The sequence below is a fragment of the Protopterus annectens genome, chromosome 12.part0 (genome assembly GCF_019279795.1).
Source record: "Protopterus annectens isolate FY-2018-M chromosome 12.part0, PAN1.0, whole genome shotgun sequence".
NCBI classification, from domain to species: Eukaryota; Metazoa; Chordata; order Ceratodontiformes; family Protopteridae; genus Protopterus; species Protopterus annectens.
The window spans coordinates 372,889,005-372,908,190 of record NC_056746.1 but is presented as its reverse complement, the minus strand read 5'-3'; positions in this window follow the sequence as shown (position 1 = coordinate 372,908,190).

Genomic DNA, 19,186 nt, shown 5'->3' with positions numbered 1-19,186 from the left:
ACAAGGAAAATGATATGAGCTATTGTCGACCTTGAACCGTGAATGCCTTTTCGTTAGCGGATGCTCTAACCACTGCACTATTGGTGTTCTGCCTCATTTATATGTATACCCATGGTGCATAGTTACCCGAACACATGCCTCATCACTTCACTTACACAGCAGGCATCCATTTACCTGTTGGGAAAAATGTACTACTACACATGCGCCATTCCCTATTCCCTACTGCTCTGGACTCGTGCTGCATGCTGACTCACTCCAAGGATATTCAGACCTCCAAAGCCTATAGTCCTGGCACATACATGTGTTCAATTGTCAGGGTGTTCATATGCTCTTCTGGATTTAGGCTTGTCCGACTGGGGAACGCGACTGCCCTGTACCTAGTTGAAAGTTAGACTTAGAAAGTGGATATCATTCATTCCACTTTTAGCATCCTACCTGTGGTTGGGGATGCAGAGGTGTGCTCACCTATGGCCATCCTGATATATAACAGCACTAACTATTACGGGGATTTCCTATATTGTGACCATGTTGATTCTTCATATATATATATATATATATGTGTGTGTGTGTGTGTGTGTGTGTGTGTGTGTGTATATCGGTCTGTACATACACATGCATATACACCTACATATGCATACACACCTACATGCTCATTTACATTTCCCATACCGTTGAATCACCGCCACCTACCGTCGCACATACACGCTTGCATACCCGCTTACGTCTCGGGTTGCAACCTTTTCATATGGCCAAAGCGGGGCATTTTCGGGACACACATCAGATTTTACAGGCCAACACATACCCATGGTCAGTACAAAGGTTAGAACTTTACTTATTTGCCTAAATGAACATTTATTCTTGTAGCAGTTTGTTTGCTTAATCTGTTTCTTGTAACTTTGAGTTGTTGTTGTTGTTGTTTGTCTTTCGGCTTTTTCCCGGTAAGGGGTCGCCACAGCAGAACTCCAGTCCACTAATGATTGGCAGTAGATTTTTACAAAACGCCGAGGTGCCAGCTCGATGCCCAACCTTCAATGAAGCCACGCCCATTTACGCACGCATGTCTTTCGAACGCTACCCAACCGCGGGGAGGACATGCAGACTCCATACAGAAGGCACTCCCAAGCCAAGCCGAGAATCAAATGGGAGAACCTCTTGCTGTGAAGTAACAACGCTACTGCCGTACCACAGTGGCATATCCCTTTCTTGTAACTTTGAGTATTTTACATAAATAACTGTTTTATGCAACTGTTACATGAAATATGGGACATATTTCCTACAATCACAGGACATTTGCCATTGTATTATATTTGGTCTGGGCACAACTGCCCAAAAAGGGACTGTCCCTCACAAGGTGGGGCAGGTGGTAATCCTACTTATGTCTGCTTTACAGTGCCTTAAATACCCTATATCTGACTGCCACTATGTGAATGTGTAAGGTATATATTCCCGATAATGCACGTGGGAAGACGCGCATCACGGTCAGGTGTTTAATCCCCTCGCAAGGTGGGGCAGGTGGTAACCCTACTTACATCTGCTTTAAAGTACCTTAAGCACCCTATATCCAACTGCCATTATGCGAATGTGTAAGGTACATATTCCCGATAATGCACATGGGGAGACGTGCATCACGGTCAGGTGTTTAATCATAGGTTCTGCAGGACTGGCTGAAGGCTGAGCAGTCTTGTGGACAACTACTGCTCATTCAACTACTGCTCATACAACTTGTGTCCAGATGTATACAGGACTTGACATCGTGTCATGACACCAAGTCTAATGTTTAGAACAGATACATGAGGGATATCCAAAAATTGTGGGATCAATGACCATCTTTGCTTTACAGCTGTAAGGTAAGGTTATACATGCAAGGGATACATAGTTTGAAATCCTGAGACTGCCTAGGGTGAGACTGCCTACTAGATATGGGTAGGGGTCACTATGTGCACATATGGCCGTGCCTATCTAGCAGCCCGAGTATGGCTGGTTTTGGTGGACATTCAGGAAGGGGGGGGGGTTGGTGTGCTGTGAAGGGGATGATTGGTATTCAATTATGTATCCAGGTGTGTTGGGGTTGAATGGCTCAGTTCAGGCCAGACCATTATGTGGGTATGTGCCGGTAACGTTTCTGTACATGTGTATTGCACATTTTAATGTTCACATGTTTGTGGGATTGTATTGCAGATGTGTATATTTGTTCTTTGGTTATCTTCCTGATTCACCCACCACTCCCTCGTAGACCTCCAGTTCACCTATTGTGCATCCAACCCAGTCTCCGCTTGGTGAATTATTACATTACCCATCACTCCCCAACCCCATATTCCACAAACAACATTCATCCCTTCTCTAGTTGATGGCCCATTGCACAGTCAATGGAACACATTGCATACACTACATATCTCTGGGACCAATATGGTTATGAGGTCTACACTAACATTTCAGATCATCCACATGCTGTACTTCACACACATAGGTACTCACAAATACTTATGTTTCATGACATGGTAGGTAGACCTGGGTAATACCCGTTCATCTATGGGCCGTCTTGACAAGGACGACTTGGACCACGAATGGGCAGATATTAGGCAAATGCTCTGACCATTGGTAGGGTTGCCAACTTTTCATATGACCTGGATGGGACATTTTCATGACACACATCTGAGTTTACAGGCCAACACATACCCACGGTCATTACAAAGGATAGTACTTTAGTTTCATGCCTACATATAAGCTTTTATTGTTGTAGCAGTGTAGTTGCTTATTCTGTTTCATTTACTTGCTTATTCTGTTTCTTGTAACATATAGGTATTTTATATATGGACATACGTACTGTATGGGACTATTACATAACATATGGGACATAATTATGTCCTACTATCACAGGACATTTCACATTTATTATGATTTTGGTATGGACACATCTGCCTAGAGGGGGACTGTCCCTCACAATGTAGGACAGGTGGTAACCCAAACCATTGGGCTAGGCTTGGCAATTGGCGGCGTGCTAACACAATGCGTTTCGCTTCCACTTGGTATAACTAGCGACACTACAATGGAATACGGGCCCGGGGTTTTAAATATCTTTGTTCGAGGGACGGGGACTCAATATTCAGCTACATGCCTTTGTGTTTACTTCTTATTGTGGTGTTCGCAATGATGTCTTATATGCTTTGCATACATTTCAGTATCCACAGACACTGACAGGCTTGATTACTATTAGAGGCAGGCTGCACTAGTCAGCATTTTAGGTTGCGCATCTGCAGCCGACATGTTCACACCTCCATGCAGCGCTTGGACATGCCCCTGCACTCATACACATTTCCTATGCATGTGGCCATTACTGCAGCGCGCCTTCATTAATATGCATGTGGTGCTGCTGCCCCATCTCTACGCCTCTCGGTCGGCGCAAGGCTGATGCCGTCCTTGCACCAAGCTTCATGAATCCTGGGGATTACTTTATTGGTAAACACTCAAAGTATAAAACTGATAATTTCCCATTAAAGCTCAAACATATACTTTATAGTTATCAGAGGAAAATGTTTAATAGTCACAATAAAACAAAAATACATAGTCTAAATAACCTAAGATGGATTTAACTTATGCAGGTAGTTGCGAGCGTGAATGGGTGTGCCTTCTTTGAAGGTCGGGCATCGGGCTGGCAACTCAGCACCGTAAAAATCCACTGCCAATTATGAGTGGACCAGAGTTCCGCTGTGGCGACCCCTAACCGAGAAAAGCCGAAAGACTTAATAATAATCTTTAAATACCAATGGCTTAAACAATCCTAGCAAGAGATCAAATCTACTGAAATATTTAAAACTGAACAAAGTGCAAATTGTCTTCCTTCAAGAAACTCATTTCAAAACAAATGACAGTTACAAATGGAATCCTAAGGAATATATGATATTGGCACAATCCACTTATAAGACAAAGACAAAAGGTGTAACCATTTTATGGAAAACAAATGTGATTAACCCAGAAATCATTTATAAGTATGAAGATAAAGAAGACCTTATGGCATTAGTAATAGTAAAACATAATAACAGAATATGGACCCTAGCCAGTCTATACTGGTTCCCAGGCATTGGATCAGGAACTGTTAAAAAACACTTGGATTTCATTTCCAATAATTATAAAGGCAACTTAATATTAGGAAGAGATTTTAACTGTGTATTTGATATTTCTGAAACTACAAATAAAAGACCACTGTGTACATCTGCTGTATCAAATGCTTTAAACAAGTGGGTAAAATAATTTAATCTTGTAGATACTTTCAAATTTAAAGAGGATAAATCTTTGTGGTTTTCCCATCAAGATCACAGATTTGGTACCCAGACTAGAATAGATAAAATATTTGCTGCCTATGACTTACACTCTAAAATCATTACTTTCTCAATTACTCCCTGCCCGTTTTCAGACCACAATTCATTGATACTAAAATTTCAAAATGGGTGCAAACCATTAATCTTTAACTCCAGAATTCCAGCATATATAACTAAAATCAAAGAGTTCAAACACTGGTTATTATCTGAACAACAGTTCTTCTTAGATATTAATTACACCACAGATATAAATAAAATAATGATATGGGACTCATTAAAAGCTTACATATATGGTAAAACCCTAACTTGGTATAAAAAAATCAGAGAATGGGATTCTGAATTATTAGATCTACAATCCAAACTTTTCTCAGTAAAAGCTGAAAAAAAAATCAAAATCATTTGGAGATGAAAAAGAAAGTAGAAGTATTAAACAATAAATACATTGAAATTCTAACACATAAAACTAGTTTAGCTTTAGAAAAACTAGAAATTAATACCTTGGCTACTTCTTCCAAATATCTACATAATTTATCCACAAGAATCAAAATACAATCAAAAGCTAATAACATTAAAAGTATCTTCCATGAAAAGAAAGGGAGAAATGTCTCGGATATAGGTGACATTCTTGATGCCTATAGAAATCACTATATGGAACTTTTCCAAAAATAAAATATACATATTGATCAATTAAATCAAGATGAAAATTGTTCTAATATAAAAAACATGCCCAAAAAATGAAAACTAGATCTGCAAGCACCCATATCCTACAAAGAAATTAGATACAATAAAAATGGGAAAAATAATAAAGCTCCAGGTATAGATGGCATAATTATGGAAATATATAAACTTTTTCCTTCAAAGATACTATCCCTCTTCCATAAAACTCTATTAGAAATTCAGTCACAAGCTTTAATATCATCCTCTTGGAGATATTCCTTAATCACACCAATCCTAAAGGAAAACAAATCCTCAAACCTCTATACCTCATATAGACCTATATCATTATTAAATAATGACTATAAGATATTTATGACAATATTAACTAACAGAATGAAAATACCACTATCCAAAACAATAAATAATGATCAAACTGGATTTATATATCATAGACACACACATGACAATATTAAAAGGATAATTCCTGTTATAGATTATGTTAATAAAGAAAATAAAGAAATATAATTGGCTTAGCTATAGAGAAAGCCTTTGATTCCCTAAGTTGGGACTATTTATTCAAAATTCTGGTGTTATTTGAATTTCCTCCTTCCTTTGTTCATCTACTAAAGAATATATATATATATATACAAATAATTTAGCGTATGTTAAGCTAGGTCCTTTCACCTCTGAATCTATACATATAACAAAGGGTACTAAACAAGGATGTCCCATGTCACTAATTCTATTTGCTTTGGCTATTGAAATATTGGCAAATTCAATACGTAACAATACAAAAATCAAAGGAGTAGATGTTTATGAACAATACAATTCTAAAGTAATGCTCTTTGCTGATGACATATTATTAACATTATCCAATACAAAAGAGACATTAGAAGAATTAGATATTTTCATTGACACATTTTGCAGGACTACAGGACTCCATTTCAATAAATCAAAATCAAAATTTTTATTTTTAAATAAAAAAAAAAGAATTGCAGATGAAGGGGAATCAAATTATAGGGAGACAAGAATCTACCTTAAAATATCTAGGAATTCAGTTATGCAAGGATAGTAATGAATTAGTTTTAAAAAACTACAATAATATCAATACAATTAAAATCTCTGTGGAAAAGTGGAACAAAATAATATTAACATTTGAAGATAGACTACAGTTAATAAAAGTTGTTTTACTACCCAAGATTCTATATATAGCTTTGGCAATACAACTCTTACCAGAAAGGAATATACTCAAAGAACTAAACTCATGGCTAATAAAATTTTTATCGTTTCCCAAAAGAAACAGAATAGCTTTAATACATCATATCAGACCATGGAAACAGGGAGGATTAAACATTCCTGATATAGAAACATATATAAAAGCATCAATATCTAAAACAATCTCAGACTGGATAAGTCCAAATTATTCTGCAAATTGGAAAGAATTACTAACTGTAATATCAATAAATGAATTTAATTTACAAAAAAATTCAAATATATAATTTGCCATGGCACATATTATGTATTAGTATGCAATATAACATAACTAAGCCAACTAAAACTCATATGATTAATTATTACATTGACTCACTTAGGAAAATTATTAATGCAAATATATATTTAAAAGTCTTGTTTGATCTTTTAACACCATTCATAGTTACAAAGAGATATCCATATAAAATATACAGAGAAATAATTAATTCCTGGGAACAGAAAGGATTTGTTTGTTGGTTTCAATGTATCAAAGAACTAAAAGTTCTGGATATGCAAGCAATAGAAACAACATACAAAATTCCACAACAAGATTGGCTAACTATGCAAAGCATTCTGACGTATTTGCAAGATTTATGCAGAATAATTAGCAATTCTTCATTTAAAAAAATACCTAAACTTACGAAATACGTATATGAAATCATATATAATGATTATGACATGGGAAATAGTATTTCAAAATTTTATAAGATATTGATAAATTATAAAACAACACCTAAATCCTCATATTGGAATTATATAACAAAAGGACACTAATTACAGCTAACCGAAGAAATTAAATCAAATATTTTATTATCAATAAAACATACATCCTTAACACAATACTGGAAAGTTTTTAATTGGAAATGCTTGCGCAAGCATTCTCACCTCCAGGTAGAATTGCTAAAATGAATTCTTCCACAAAGGGAATATGTTGGAGGTGTGAACAAATACACAATGCAGACTGGAATCACATTTTTTTCGACTGTGTTAAAATTAAGCCATTTTGGAATGGTATTAAAAACTTTTTACAAGCTTTATTTAATGAATCATTTAACTTATCTAAAGCTCTAGTATTATTAAATGTGTACGAAGGTCCTCATTTGAATGAGTCAAATATGTATCTAGTATGGACAATACTTGCAATCTCAAGGAAGTGTATAACAAGAAGATGGAATACAAACACAATACTGACTTTGGAAGACTTCTACAGCCTACTAAAGACCACAGCACTGTTGGAAATTAAAATTAAAGAATTAAGGATTCATCCTAAGCCATTTATTAACAATCCATGGAAAAAAGTCTTATCATTGATTGACAGTTTACAATAAGTAAACAGATGCACTCTGATAACTGGATTGTTATACCTATAAAGTAATTGTATATATTGAGCTTTGTTATAACGTCAGGCTGATGTAAATAGTGTACATGGTTATTAAGATGTTATATACAAATACTATGGAATTTATTCAACTGTATTTGAAGAATAAAAAATTTTTTGAGGAAAAGAAATAATATTGAGAAAGAAAACTATTTCCTTTCCCAATATTAACACTAAAACCGACCATAACACTAGCCTCAAATTCATCTGAATAGTGGCAATGCTATGCCAAAGATTTTATAAAAGTAAAGTGTAGGATTAGGGGTAAAGGAAGGGGTAGTGTTAGGGTTAGGTAAAAGAGGGCAGGGGGCTCCACCCCCTTGCATCCCCTTAGTAATGGGGGCTAACCCTAACCTTAATGCTGCTCCTTCCCTCAACCCTAACCCTATACCTTACCTTCATAAGAACCTTCCGGTAACACTGCCACTACAGAAGACACAGTTGGGCAAGCATTCACAAACACACACAAACAATGCTACATCTATCTTATCTCCACTGAAGACAAGAAAACTATTTAGTACCACAAATGACCAGGAATTATACCTCCAAGTTCTTTTGTTTTAACACCAAATATTTAATGTCATAAAACTGAAAAGCACAGGAATAAATCTTTCTTAGCACCTCGGTTTAAAACAGCCTTTACAGAGTAAATTCATGATGTAAAAAAACAGAACTTTTATATAAAATCAAACATCAATTAAATTCATTAACAATTATATAATAAAACAATCAATCAATTAAATATGCTACACATTTTTTAAAAAAACATATACATACTTTTCAGTTTTATGACATTAAATATTTGATGTTAAAACAAAAGAACTTGGAGGCATAATTCCTGGTCATTTGTGGTACTAAACACTACATCTATCCTCTAACCTAACCCGAACCCTAAAATAAGCAAACTTGTAAACAAACATACAAAACCTATCCTTCACTCATCCCCAACCTTAACCCTAACCCACATGCACACACACAAACACTCTCACCCTTCCAACCCCACTTGCTTTTCTCAGCATTACACACCATCAACATTTCCACCACACCACTAGGCTATCCATACAGTCAAAATAAAAACACACCCCCTGCATTTGTCAAAGAAACGCCATTCAACAAAACACAGTGGAACCATATATATATATATATATATATATATATATATATATATATATAGATATATATATATAGATATATATACATATACTTATATATATATATATATATATATATATATATACACACACACACACACACACACACACACAAATATATATATATATATATATACACACACACACACACACACACACACACACACACACACACACACATATATATATATATATATATATATATATATATAAAACAAGACAGTGCCATGCATCCCGTTTGTAGTGGTGACCCACATAGGAGTCCCCCAGCAGGTTCTCCTAGTAGCCTCGACAGAGGAAGTAAGAAAGATTTTTATTCTGCACCATGCAGCAACCTTCCCATACTCAGCTACTTCAGAAGCCATGGTCACTTCACAGATTGCTATCTAAAGGAAAATGGCAGCGGATTCACATCAGTGCACATTGAGGGTGTCATATAATGTACATCAGCAGGCAGCAGGGCAGCATGATGAAACCTAGTACCACCATATAGTCAAACATTACCAACCATCATGCCAGGGCAGGGTGGGGACACGATGGCCTAAAGGTATAGGTTCCATACAAATGAGCTGGTGTCCATGGTTGCATCACAGCACTCCAGGGGATACAAGGCTAACTAAGAAACCTGCAGCTCCACAGAGGACATGAACTTACCTGCTCACATTGCACATTGCTTTGCAGTCTTCAATGCATGTGCATAGGCAGGCATGAGTGTTAATGCACAGTGTAGGGCTCTAATGCATTGTTTAAATGTTTGATTCAGATGCCTCATTAACATTATTGCCATGCCATAAGCCTTGAAATTACATGATAAAAATAGTTGTGACCATTGCAGTGCTCATTGTGCTAGCAAATTTGGTAGACATACCAAGCTGAACAGAATTTGGGGATATTGCTGTCAGTCTTGAGGGGAAAGGACCATTGATTCTACATCTGCTATGGTACGGGTGCTCAAGCCAGTGGTGAGTGGGGAGACAAACTGAATAGCTATAATAATCTTTGCTTGCATTGCATTATGTGTAATACACATTTTATTTTGGGAGAGAAGAGTTGCACAGCTAAAAGATGACAGAGGAGTGGAGGGGGCACATGGAGGGATGCGATGGAGCTCTGTATAAAATATTCATAATCTGAAGGATTGAAGGTTATCATAATGGTTAAAGTTATTACCTCACAGACTAGATGTACAGGGTTTGATTCTCACCAAGGGAAATTGGCTAGGCTTAAAATGTCCCACAAGGGCAATTAGCATAGTGCTTACCTATAAACCAATATATTTCTTTAGGGGATTGGTTTGGCATATTGCTAACAGTTGTACCTCACAGATACAAGATTCAGGGATTGATTCTGACATCTGATTATTGGCTAGGTTGTAATAATCTGCAGACTGATAACCTAGCATTTACCTGTGAAGTCATGCTCTACAGATTACAGGGGCCTGGTACATCTGATGGGGTAAGAGTGCATAGGCCTTAGGAAGGTACAGAAACTGACTGGATAACTGTAAAACTTCTACCACTTTTGGGGGGTACTCCATATCCACCTGCTGACACAGGTGTGGATAGCACAAAGAGAGTTGCAAAATGGATAAGAGAGGACAGGGCTCAGGTACAGGCAGCAGTAGCCCACCAAGGTACTAGCTGTGCAGCTGTGTGGTATGCAGATCAGACAGAGAGGACTGTGCTGTGTTGTGATACATGGCATCTGTGTCTGTGCAGCTAATATGGAACATGGTGGATAAGATGATTTTGAATGGGTCATGACTGTTTTTTTTTTACATTTTTATTGATTTTCATGAAATAAAATAATACAAGAAATATGATATATAAATATGCACAATATATGTCTTAAAAACATCATAACATGGAACAATAACTATTTACAATATCCATAACAGATATAATGTCATTGTTGTGGTTACATTTTATCTAGTAATTTTTCAAGCTTTAACCAAGTTACTTTCTTATGTGTTATCTTAGTAGTTCTTTCTGAAATAGTTTGCAACTCCCTATTACAAACAAGTTTAGCTAATAGAAAAAAATCTGTAAATGATAGGATTTTTTTACACTTACAATTTTACGTAATGATTTTTCTTGCAATTGCAAGCAAGGAACAAAGAAGGTGCACCTGTATTTTGGGGATATGTGTTGGTATCGGTGCATTAAACAGTAATAATGAGTGAGATACTTCACAATTGTTCGACCACGACAATTTTATGAAATTTCTGAACTCTATCCAGAATGGAGTTACTATTTTACATGTAAGAAACATGTGTACCCAATCTGCGCAGAATATTTCCTCACATCTCCAACATTTATTAAGATTATTTTTTGATATCAAGTCCATCTTATGTGGGGTAATAAAGCTCCTATGGATGTATTTCCAAGTGAAGATTTTCCGAGAGGGGGATGACGTTGTGCTGCTAATTGATTTAAGTACTAATTCTTTATCACTATCTGAAAAAATGGATTTGTTTATTCTTTCTGTGAAATTCCATAAGGAGTCCTCTGGGATTTGCATATTGGTTCTGAAAGATTTATATATACTTGACAATGATAGAATATTATTAACATGCAAAGTGTTTATTTCACGAAGAAGAGAAAGTATTTTAGGTATAGGTGTTGTGTTGGTGATATGACATATTTTAAATTCATTAACTATGTATTCTTTAAATATTTGTATGTTCAACCAATTGTTATGCTTTATATTATACCTGGCCATAAGAGAACATGGTTCGTGGATATTATGGATATTATTATTGCATAGAAACTGGTGCCAGAAAACTAAACCATTTTCTTCCATTACTTTTATTTTAGATACGTTGAAAGAGTCCAGACATGTCTTCATGTATGCTATGGGAAATATTAAAAATAATAAGCTTTTTATCATATGATTTTTGTTGATTATCTTTTTAAAATTATCTAATATATAATTAGTGAAAAGATAGTTTTTTTTCTTATTGGTATTGTAGAAATGATCTTTGACAACAAGGAAGATTTTTTTATTTTCTGAGAACATATTATTGTCAATAGTTGTGTCTATGTTAGATAGTAAGATACTTACATGGAGATTTTTCCAGTTAGAACTATATTTGGAGTTTAACCATTGGCTCATCACATTAAGTATAGTCGATTCCGCATAAAGTTCTAAATTTGGGAATGCTATTCCCCCATCTTTCCAGCTTCTGTAATGCCAAGCATGGCTGATTCTTGGCTTTTGAGGAAACCATAGGAAATTTATTAACATAGAATTTAGTTGCTTCATTAACTTTTAGGATGGGGAGGCAATTAAAGTTTGGAAGTAGAACAAAGCTTTGGGTAATATGATCATTTTTATTAAGACAGTCTTTCTTCTATCGTGAAGTACATTTTATTCCATCTATTTAAAAATTCCTTAACTGTGGATAATAGTGTTATTGCAGTCTGACTTTATGTATATTCCTAAATACTTAATGGTGCCGTTTGCCCAGTTAAAATTGCTGTGTTTTCTTAGTAAAGTGTCTACTTTTTTATTTATTAATAATGTTTCTGTTTTGGTGTGATTAAAGCTTAGGCCTGAAACCTATTCAAAAACTTGCAGGGATTTTGTTATATGATTTATAGAGGAATCTATATTTCCAATTGTTAGCATGACATCGTCCGCAAAAAAGTTGTATTTTAGAATTGTAGCATGGACTAACAGAAAATCCCCTTATATTAGAATTTGCTCTTATGAAGTTAGCTAGAAGTTCTACTGATAGGACAACTAACAGGGGGAGAGTGGGCAGCCTTGTTTAGTACCTTTAAGGATGTTGAGCAGATCTGAAAAAAAAAACAATTTTGATGTATGATATTGAGTTAACATATAGTGTGTTAATTATATCGATAAAGTCAGCAGACAAGTTATATACTTCTAATACTTTAAATAAATAGGAACAATTTATAGAGTCAAATGCCTTGTTTAAGTCTAGGCTAATAATTCATAGTTCTTTTTTTTCTTGTAAGCATGATCTACTAAGGAAAGGAGCCTGATAACATTGCCTTGTACTCTTCTATTTAGGATGAAGCCTGTTTGATCATCACCTATTATGTTAGGCATCAGTTGATTTAATCGGTTAGCTAATATTGATGTAAAAATGTTATAGTCCACATTTAATAGTGAAATGGGTCAATACAAAGTTACTATCTTGGGGTCTTTGTCATGTTTTAGGATAGGGAAATCATGGCATATTTCCAGGAAGGGAATGAGTTTGTCTTTTTTCTAAATTCCTCAAAAGCTTGTAAAAGTATCTTTAATGTATCATCTGTGAGTACTTTATAAATTTCTCCTATTAATCCATCTATTCTTGGGGCTTTATTATTCTTAAGGCTTTGAATCCTCTCTTTTAGTTCATTTAATGTTATTGGTTTGAGAAATTTGGTATTCTATTGATAGTCTATTGTCTGTGTTCTCATTTAAGAAGTTATCTTTTGGGACTTTGTTATTAATATTTGTATTTGTGTTATTTATTATTTCATGAAGTTTTCTGAAAGTCTCAAGAATTTCTTCTAAATCTGTTACAATTTTAGTTTTATTATTTTTAGTTCCATCAACAATTTCCCTTATATGTTTAACATTGGTTAAGTTTTTTGATTTCACATCTAGAGTAAGACTGTAATTTGATTCTTTCTAGATTTATTGCCACTTTGTGATTAAGGATTTCCATGCAATCAAGGTTTAATTGTTTCACTTCTGTATTTGTGTTTATGTCTTTATTGTTTAGATTTTTTTTTAGTTCATCAGTTTTTGATTGTATTCTCGATAACGTACTATCCCATTCCTTTCGTTTGTTTAGGTACCAGGTTTTGATTTTATCACAATTGTAATATTTCAGTGTATCCCAGACAATAACTTTAGAAGTACTATCATTGTCATTTATGTCTAGAAATATTTTAATTTTTTTTAGTAACCATTCATTAAACCCGGTTAGCTTAACAATGTATGCTGGTATTCTTTGCCAATATACCAGATGACTAGATTTCATGTTGATTTTAAAGAAAATACCATTGTGGTTGGACATTGGACAAGAGCTAATGAAAACTTCCTGAATGTTTGAGAATAAATAATCTGTGACCAATACCTTATCAATGGTAGTTTGTGTACCGAATCTGTATGAGTAACGTGTGTATTTTAGGGATTTGGGTTCTATTTTTTCATAAATATCTCTTATATTTGAATTATTGATGAAGTTGTTCAATCTTTTAGCAGGTGCAGATATCTTAAACTTGTCACATTTAGTAGTGTCACTTCTGGAGAGAATACAGTTAAAATCACCTGCATATATTATTTCTTCTTTAGATTTGTTTGCAAGTAAATCAAGATATTTATTCGCTGCTGCAGCACTAATACCAGGTATCCAATAAGTGTTGGCTAATATGATTAGTTTTTTATTTATTTCTAGAATAATTAAACAGAACGTGCTATTTTTGTCTGAATATGTGTCGATTATTTTAGGTACTGGTAGTGTTTTCCTCCACAATATCATGGTGCCTCTTCTTTTGGTCCGAAAATGAGATTCTGCAAGTATAAAGTAGCAATTGAAAGACATCCTGTTCAAATCTTCTTCTATTTTATGAGTTTCTTGCAAGAATGCAATATCTACCTTCGTAGTTTTCAAATATTTGGTTAAGCTTCCTCTCTTTATAGGATTGTTGAGACCATTTACATTTAAGGACAACAAACATTTATAAGAAAACATTCCTATAGATTGTGTTAGATAGTGAAGATTCTGTTAAGAACATAACATGAACACTGAGTATAACTGTAAAACATTTAAAACTATTTACAAGTCTAAACACGGAATATTTAATTCCTGGTTTAATGAGAACTTCCTCTAAACCACCTTCGTCCATCCTAAGAACAGTAATCTATGTCTGTTCTGTGCTACTGCCATTACAATAGCTGTATAGAATGTAATAAGAAGTGAGAAAAATACAAAGCTACTCCTTAGAATTATTACTGATTTGGGTAGTGAAATATCAAAATGTGTGAAGTTAAAGTTAATAGATTATTTGTGGTAATTATGTATATTAGAAGTAATTATCTTTGTACAACCAAATCAGAGTGTTATTTTAAAACAAAAGACTTATGCGTAGTGTTACAGGAGTGGGATAATAGTAATGCCTTTAGGTAGCTTATATTTAGCTAAGAGTCTAAAATGTTTTCCAGACAGATTTAATAAAAAGCATGGAACTATCAACAATTTTAAGTAAAAGCTATTAAGATTTCAGATAAATATTAAAATTAAGCAAATCACTTAAATCCATAGTTGGCTCAATAGCCTGCATCTATATGATGTTACTAGTTTCTTTCATTGGAAAAGTGGGATGATGTTGAGTAGAATAGATTTCTAAAAATATGTCCATTTGCAGTCTGTGGAGTCAGCAGATCATTTACTAATGTTTTGAGATGCGAGAAGTGACTAAAGCATCCGACAGAATCTCATGCTAGTACAAGCAGGAAACACAGACTTTACAAAGGGAGCATCTCATGCCAGAGTGTGAAACAAATCATGCAACCATATGGGAAGAAAGCCTACTTTATCTGAAAAATATAACTGGAGGACTATAATATTTTTGTAGTGTAAACAACATGTCTTCTTTAAGTAATGCATAAATGTACATCTATTAAACTAGAGAACACAATAGCTAGCCAAAAAACTAGTAAGTAACTCTGTCTGTAAGTTAATAAGAACAGGTATTGCAAGTCCTGGCAATAACAAGAGAAGAAATTACTAATGTCTGACTTCTGTACATATTATGCTAGGGACAACTATAAACATGTATATGTATAAATGGTACAAACAACACAGTAATATGCAACAGTTGAACAGCAAATGCTATAGATACACAGGCAAAGTAGGTTTGAATACCTCAGACCCCTATATACTGTTATGCAAACATAATGTAACAGGTTACAAAATTGCTGTCAGCAATAGAAATGTCTTAATACATGTGCAAAGGTGATCGCAACAAAATGGAAAGAGCTCACATATCTAGGTGCATATTATAAGGGTAGTTATGTGCAAGTCATATAGAGTTATACCTATGTATACCCAGATAGAACAATGCATATGAACTACACATGTATACCAAAGTTTATGACTACTGACCTGTGCATATGTAACTTAGAATAAGCTATGTTCAAAAAGGTTAGTTATTAAAGCTAGATAACAAAACAGGTATCTAGAAACTGGTAAGTAACTCTCTCTGTAAATTTATGAGAGCTGGTACTTTTTTACAGATTGTAGTTAAATAAGAACCTTGGTCTTTTAAAAGCATACATATCTTACTTTCATCAAACTGGGGATATAGATAAGTCAGTTGAACTAAGGATAGCACAATAATTGTTATATAAAGAAAAGGAGAGAAACGGAGAAATAAAAAAAAATCTTTCTGTATGTTAAATATTTTCATTAACTGAACACATAGAAGCCTTTCTGCAAATCTATCTGTGAACTTCAAGTTAAATGCCTAAGTCAAAATATAATTTACCATTAAGAAAAATGTTTCTATAACAATGGGCAGCATTTAGCACTTACATAAAGCAAATCATTTATTTTCTTAATAGTCTATTTGTTCTCGGCGATTCTGTGGCATTAACTTCCTTATTCTCCTCAGATAACATCACCTGAGCATGCTGAGAGGTCAAAGGTCGCACTGTACATCTATTCATGATGTTACAGTGATGTAATCAGTTTACAAACAAGCAGGAAGTGTTCTAGGCTCAAGAAAGAGTTCTTTTGAAGCTTTTTGAATTTTTGGTGGCAAAATGCAGCACGAAGGTAATTTAAACAAGTAAATTGTGGGTCTATATTATAATCTCGAAGTTACAGAACATCGAATACCATATGGTAGACACCATATGGTCAAAGTTCTGTAACTTCGAAAATAAAAAAAAAAATAATTAAATAACAAAAACTTACTCTGATGGGTGCACGCACCCCTGCACCCCCCACACCCCCTGCTACTTTAAATATACCAACTCCAAGATTGCGCTACAGTGTAGGAAAGGGAAATTTTCCTTTCCACACCGTACTACATTAAAGTGCGATCTCGGAGTTGGTATATTTAAGTAACGGGGTGTGGGGGATGCAGGGGGGCTTGCCCCCTGCCTACACTCTTTAGGTTTTTTGTTTTTGTTGTTAAAATTATTTTAACTGTGATTCAATGTTTTAATAGTTCGATGCATAACGTTCAATGTTTATGCATTCTAACTATTACATTTTTGTTATAATGATATGAACCCATAAATTGTGATCAAAATGTTGTATGGCTCTCGTGCATAGCAAAAAAAACAGGCAGAGAGAGTTAAGTAAACCATACAGTAAAATGCTTAAAATACTTCTTTTTGAACAGTAAATATGTACATTTTAAAGCCCTCTTTCCCCTTCCACTTCCTTCAACTTTAACATTTTTTTTAATATAAAATTAGCACTATTTACATATTAAATAAAGACATTTCTGCTATCTATCTCATGTTAATTTATAAAGCCAAAAGTCTGTGTGGAATGTTTGTATGGTCACAACAGATGTATACTTTGTGTAGAAATCTTATTATAACTTTATATGATGGATATAGTGTGTTAATTGTAATAAGTTTAAATGGAAGTTGTGTGTATCATTTGCATACTGTGTAAAGCTGTTGCTTGAAGGCTACTGTCATTTAATGACTGTGCCTGTGAGATTAACAGAACAGTGTAAATGGATCGAAAAGACAGGAAAGGAAAAAGAAAAAAGAAAAAAAAAAGAATCGATAAGTACTGGATAGCAATGATAGGTTACTATTGATGTAATGCATAGCCTGCATAATAAACGTTTGCTGTAAGGTGTTTATATTACTGCAGCTTATTTTTAAGTACATATTTAAACACATTTGTTTATACTGAAGTGCTTAGCAACTGTATATATCATTATGCAAAATAAAAGGAAAAGAATGAAAACAAAAGGAAGAGAAGAAAAGGAGAGCAGGATTGAGAAACAGAAAAAGGTAATATAGGAGGAAGCAGGCTTAAGTAGAGATATATATATATTTACTAAATTAGTAGAACGTTTGTACCTTATGATTCCGTTTGTATCCTGTTTTCAGAAGTATTGTTTAAGTTTTGAGACTGATGGTTTTTATACTATTTCCCCTTAAACCTCTTACTAGATTTGTCGGCTGTAGTTATTTTACCATTAGTAGCTTGCCTTTTTAGACTGGGCAAAGAAAGGTCCATTTCTTCTACTTTCCCAAGTAAGTTGCTTTTCCTCACAAAGGCTGATGCTTCTTCAAGAGAATTGAATATTTTTTGACCATCCGAAAGGGTAATTTTGATTCTGTCCGAAAACATTATCTGGGCGTTAATGTTGGCTTTTTTTAAGTCTTTAATAAGTGGGACACACGCTTTTTTCTTTGTGATCACAGTGGAAGTGCAATCATTGTCAAATCTTATATTTTTCCCATCGACTTGGACTGGATTTCCTGACCATGCAGCTCTTAGTATTAAGTCTTTGTCTTGTGTAGATAGGAATTTTACAATGATGGATCTCAAAGCTGTTGAATTTTTTTATGCAGATGTATATGACAGGGACCTGTGGGCTCTCCCAATTCTGAAAGACAAAGCTTCAGGGAGGTTTAGTATTTTTGGAAGCCAGTCATTTAGGAAGATAATCATATTATTTCCTTCCATTTTCTCTGGAACTCCATAGATCCTAATGTTGTTTCTTCTGGATCTGCACTCTAGGTCTTCCACCTTTTCTAGTAACTGGTTATTTTGTTTTAGTAAAAAGTTTATCTGGTTATCATTTTCCATTTGCCTGCTATCTATTTCATTTATTGATTCTTTTATAGCTGCTATTTGGTCAAAGTGAGTAGTAATAATTTCCTTTAAGTCGTCAATTTGTTTTTTGCTTTCTTTCTTCATATTTTCCATAATCGTCTCTAAATTATCCATCTTTATAGAAAGATATTGAATGCTAGTAATTATTGTTTGAAGTTCTTTTTTCATAATGCTGTCTTGTAGAGATATATTCGAGTGACTCTTAGCTGTTTCAGTCTGTAACTGGTGACAGAACGTCTGACAGGGAATATGTTGGTAAATAATTGAAAAAAATTAAGATTTCTTCTGATAAAGTTGCTCACAATATCAAGATAAGTAGTTGTGGAAAAATTCTTCAATATTTGTCAAGTTAAAATAGAAAAATCCTGTCAGAAAAAATAATTTCCTGCAAGCATCAAGAAAGTACAGCTAACTCCTTGGCATCTTGGCCACGCCCCCAACTGTGTTTTTTTTGAGTAAGGTAAGCACAGGCTGCTGACAGTGTGCCTGTCCTAACACAGTCTGTCCCTGGTGCTACACTACTGGACCACTATGGAGACATGTCCTATGATACTGATGCATGGTAGGCATGGCAGCTTATGATGGTAAACCTGCC